This window comes from Amblyraja radiata, chromosome 5 (genome assembly GCF_010909765.2).
Source record: "Amblyraja radiata isolate CabotCenter1 chromosome 5, sAmbRad1.1.pri, whole genome shotgun sequence".
Lineage (NCBI taxonomy): Eukaryota > Metazoa > Chordata > Chondrichthyes > Rajiformes > Rajidae > Amblyraja > Amblyraja radiata.
In genome coordinates, this window is record NC_045960.1 from 95012647 (window position 1) to 95018462 (window position 5816).

Sequence of the window (5816 nt, forward strand, 5' to 3'; positions counted from 1 at the left end):
GGAGTGTGAGATTTACAAATTTTGTTTTGTCTGGACATTGTAAAGGGCAGGGTATTTTAAACTATCCCATAGTTTCTTAATTAAAAGTCAAATAAAGTTTGATCAGGAAAAAGATAAAAGCTGTAAAGCTAACACAGTGAAGCAACAGCGACTACAAAGTAGAAGACCCAGAAAGATTACATGAACATGTGATAAAGACACATGATTTTAATTAATACCAGGATTGTACATCTGATTGCAGTAGGATTATCGGAGATCATAAAAATATGAGGAGGAACACGTAGGCCAGCTTAAGATTCCTCTCCGCTGAATATGATGGCAGCTGATTTGATCTTGACCTCAATTCCACTCTCCTTCCTGTTTGCCTTAAACCTCAACTCTCCAGTGCTCCAAATATCTATCTGCCACAGCTTAGTATAGATGAAATGACTCAGCTTCCACAAATCTCTAGGGTAGTGACATTCAAAAATTAAACTCCCTCCTGGAGTAGAATTTGCTCCCATAACTGCCTTATTCTGAACCAATACCTCCAATTCTAGGTATTCCAATTATGGAAAATCTACCCCTGGGAAAACATCCTCTAAAACCTACCAAATCTCTAATGAAGGGTCCCAGATCTATTACATAAATTGTTTCTCTTTGCACAGATACAGGCTGACCCACTAAATGTTCCCAGCATTTTTTTTAAATTGAAGATTTCTAATATCTGCAGTTCTTTTTATTTCATTTTCAAAAGTGTAGATACAAACTAATTAACCTTCCTCAAAAGTGAGAGATACAAAACGACAGCAGATGCTGGAATCTGGAGCAGAACACAAACTTGTAGAGGAACTCAACATGGGTCAAACAGTTGACATTTCAAGCTGAGACACTTTTTCAATGGGACAATGGTTCCTTATTGTCATTTATACACTGTACAGTGAAAAATCTTTTGCACAACCCACAAATGCACAGTCGCCACATTTTGGTTCTATCTATAAATAAAAAGTCCAAAATCCATTCCACATGCTGGATGTACTGGAGCGCCCACCAATGCAGATAAGCCCCAGGCTGCTACAGGTCTGCGATTCCTCACCTCGCCCGACAGCCTTTGAGTCAGCCAACCTTGCAATGCGCTGTAGGCAATACCTCGGTCCCTCTTTTACCGGCCCACTCCTCGTATCCGTCATTGTCAGCCGCTCCCTTGACTCTCTGGTCTTTGGGGCTTCCGTGCTTCCCCCTGTAGGCAGCAGCACATTGCTGGACCCTTCTTACAATACAATAATACTTTATTAGCCAAGTATGTTTTGCAACATACGAGGAATTTCATTTGCCAAGTCAGTCATACAAATAAAAAGCAACAGAACACACAATACACATTTTAATATAAACATCCACCACAGTGACTCCTCCACATTCCTCACTGTGATGGAAGGCAAAAAAAAGTTCAATCTCTTCCCTTTGCTTTCCTGCAGTCGGGGGCCTTGAGCCCTCCGTTGACGGGACGACCTTGATTCCCGTAGCCGGTGGCGTTTTGGGCCCTCCGCATCGGGGCGATCCAGCTCCTGCATCAGCGGCATGCCAGCTCTCCCGCACCGGGCGATCCAACCCCGCGTCGGGGCTGGTCGAGCCTCTGCGTATGTCGGAGCGCCCAACTAGCCTCTCCCGACTCCGAGCCCTTGATGATATTTCCGCAGGCTGCGGTTGGAGCGACCCCAGGCAAGGGATCGGTGCCGATATTAAGTCCGCACGCCGCGGTGCGGCCCAAGGTCAGTCCGAGGAGACCTCCAGCTCCATCGATGGTAAGCCGCAAAGCGACCGGAGTTGCGACCCGGAAACATCGTGTCTCCAGCAAGGTAAGAAGCTGACCCCCATCCCCCACATAAAACAATCCGGAGAACATTTACACAAATGTATAAAATGCACTAAAAGAAAAAAAACAGACCATTGGCGGGACTGCCAATCGTTCGGCGCCCCTGGTGGTCTTTACAGCGTCAATAAAAAAAAATAAAAACCCCCCCCCCAAAAAAATAAAGACTGCTGGCAGGACTGCCAATCGTTCGGCGCCCCTGGTGGTCTTTACAGCGTCAATAAAAATAAAAATTAAAAAAACCCCCAAAAAACAAACAGACTGCTGACAGGGCTGCCAATCGTTCGGCGCCCCTGGTGGTCTTTGCAGCATCAAAACAGACCTGCTACCGCACATGTCCCGCCGGGTCTTTGTTCTCGTCGGCTGCCAGGTCTTCATTCTCGACGGCTGCCAGGTCCGTCCTTCTATGACTTTGGGGCGTCTTGTGGGAGCTCCCTTTCTCTGGAAGGTAAGAGAAAGTGAGTATAAAGGCATGAGTATGAGGGAGGGGAGAAGGTAAGAACTGGCATGGGATCGGTGGATCCAGATGAGGAGGGGTGGATTGGTGAATGGAGTCAGGTGGGGGTGAGAGAGGGGTGGATATGACCAGAGTGTTAAATAGAGGTTACTAGGGGATGCAGGTGATGGAATCTGATGGGAAAGGAAGGTCTAGTATGGAACCAAATAAGGTAGATGCGGTAGGCAGGTGGATACAGTGGGACGAGGGGGTGCATGGATGATGGGCAAATAGTATGGATGGGGAAGAAGATGAGTGAGAAGGGTGGGATGATGTGGGAAGGAAGGCTGTGAATGGAGGATCTGTCATTCTAACCACTGTCATTCTAATCACTCTTTCCCCTCCACTCCTTCAGTCTAGAAGGATCCTGGCCCGAAATATGGACTATCTATTTCCCTCTATAGATGCCGACTAATCGCTGAGTTCCTCCAGTAGTTTATTTTTTGTTGTTCATAAGACAATCCCTTCCTCTTAAGAATAACAGTGAACCTTCTCTCAATAATCTCCAATGCAAACATTTTCTTCCTATTGTATGGACCAAAACATTATGTAGTGCTCCAGTCTGAAGAAGGGTCCCAACCCGAAACATCACCTATCCATGTTCTCCAGCGGTCTGAAGAGAGGTCTCGACCCGAAACGTCACCCATTCCTTCTCTCCAGAGATGCTGCCTGTCCTGCTGATGTTACTTCAGCTTTTCTTGTGTCTCTCTCCAGAGATGCTGCCTGACCCTGCTTGGTTAATCCAGCACTGTGTCTTTTTTAGTAGAACTCCAGGCAAAGTGTTACCAATACTCAATAAAGTTGTGGCATGACATCCCAACGTTTTTATTCTTTCCTTCTTGGAGTAAGGAAATCATTCAATTTCCTTATTGTGTTGGTGAATGCTAACTCTTAAGAGCTCCAAGATTCACACAACAGCATCCTGCATTTTCTGTGCCCTCCTCCCAAACTTGTTTTCTTACCTATTAACAAAATGGTGTACAATTTGTTCTAAGCTGTTACAGTCAAGTCAAGTAGACATATCTATGCAATTTCACAACCAGATGATCAGATCAAAGTTCTACAATCACAAACATTCAGCCATGAACATCGGTGTAAAAAAAAAACACTTCCCCATCTTCACCAATGGCAGTCCCCATAATATGAGTATGAAAGATAAGGCTGAAGCATTTGCAAACATTTACAGCCTGAAGTGTCAGGTGAATAATTTACATGACCAGGGCCCTGACCACGGGTGAACAAGGGAGTAGGAGGAGGAGGAGGAGGAGGGGGACTGTCTGAACGGTATTGCCTTCCATCACAGTGAAGAATGTTGTGGTGGATGTCTGTGTTGAATTATGTTGTGATTGTGTCATTTTTGGTGGATGTCTGTGTTGAATTATGTTGTGATTGTGTCATTTTTTAATTGTAACGCTGCATGGTTAATTAATTTCACTTTATCTTATGGTGCATGTGACAAATACATTTGAACTTGAACTTGCCTTGGCTTCCTCCCATATGTACTGCCATCACAGAAGCCATTTTTCATCTTTTATTCACTCTATTAATGAGAAGAAACAGAGAGCACCAAATATAGCAAAGGCTACAGGACCAGATCATATTCTGGGTCAAGTGATGGAAGTGTGCACTCTTAGATTCATTCATAAAGGCTAGTTAACTGACAATGCGAAGAGTTGTACAGGTATATCCTGTTCACAAAAGCAGTTTAAATCCTATCATCTTACTCTTCTCTCTTTGATTATTTTTCTTTTGTTTCCCCTCCCACAATTACATCTGACATCTTCCCTCTCCTGACTCTCCATAAGCTAAATGTGTACTTAAGCATGTGCTGAAATTGCTATATCGGGTTGCACTTCCATAAAAGGATGACGAAACGCAGTTTACTTGTTGCTTCCTTCGCCCCCTCATTCTCATCCACATTTATCCTGTCACTCGCTCTCCCGGGTTATTTATTCAACCAGTTATTTCCGTCAGTCCATCACAGGCTCCTCCCATCCCCCCATATCAGGGAATCTCTCTCATATTACACCCACGGCTCCAAGGATTATTCTCTATTTTTACTTCTACAGTCTCTTCAATTTTCACATCTTAATGAACGCTGCCCTATAAATCACTGTTCCACGAGTAAATCCTCCCCTGGAAGTGTTTCTGCATTTACTATTTCCAACTATTTTCATGATTGCTTTCATTCTCCCCTATTGCCCTCAAAATTACATTCCCCAATTAATCCCGCACCCCTAGAGATTACACGATACTATCACTCCTTCTTGGGAGAGCTAACCCCGCATTTATCTCTCTCAGAGTTACTCACTCAAGATCAGCTTCAGCAAATGAAAAAAAGGTTGTTGGCCATGCCTGCAACCATGACCTGGCAGCCCAACACCACCTTCCCTCTCCGGCACTCAATTTAGCCACTCCAACTCTCTCCCCTCCTCAACTTAACCCACTCCACTCCAACTCTCAACTCAGCCCACTTCAACTCCTCAACTCACTCCACTGCAATTCCTCAACTCAGCCCACTCCAACTCAACTCAACCCACTCCAACTCCAACAAAGAATGGACCGATTGGGCTAGTATTCACTGGAATTCAGAACTATTAGAGGGGATCTTATAGAAACATATAAAATTATTAACGGATTGGACAGGCTAGATGCAGGAAACATGTTCCCGATGTTGGGGGAAGTCCAGAACCAGGGGTCACAGTTTAAGAATAAGGGGTAAGCCATTTAGAACGGAGACGAGGAAACACTTTTTCACTGAGATGAGGAAAAACTTTTTCACCCAGAGTTGTGAATCTGTGGAATTTGCTGCCACAGAGGGCAGTGGAGGCCAATTCACTGGATGTTTTCAAGAGAGTTAGATTTAGCTCTAAGGGTTAACTGAATCAAGGGTTATGGGGAGGAGGCAGGAACGGGGTACTGATGTGGATGATCAGCCATGATCACATTGAATGGCGGTGCTGGCTCGAAGGGACGAATGGCCTACTCCTGTCTATGCATCCATGTCCAACACCAGAACATTCCCTCCCACCCCAAACCCACTACTGGCCCCGCCCTCTAGAACTCCCCCACTGGCCCCGCCCACAAAGCTCACCCAGACCAGCCCCGCCCCCACCTTTAACCCCGCCCCCTAGCCCGTTTCCTGTCCCACCGACCACGCCCCTTCGCGCATAACCATCGCTCCGGCCCCGCCTCGGCACCACCTGACCTGGCCGAGCGCGACCGTTGGCCACGACCCCTCCATCTGAGATCTGTGATCTTTACCATCGACGGCATCGCTCGCTCGCTGACGTCACCTGTGGACCCTTTCTGTGACTCCCCCCCTCCCACTCCCTGGCCCCGCCCCCTTGGTCAAGCCCCGCCCCTTCGCCGACACATCTCCTACCTCCGGCGATGACCCCGCCCCCTGGTCTGGCCCCGCCCCACGACCCGTCCAGCTCCCCGGTCTAGCCCCGCCCCCCTGGTCTAGCC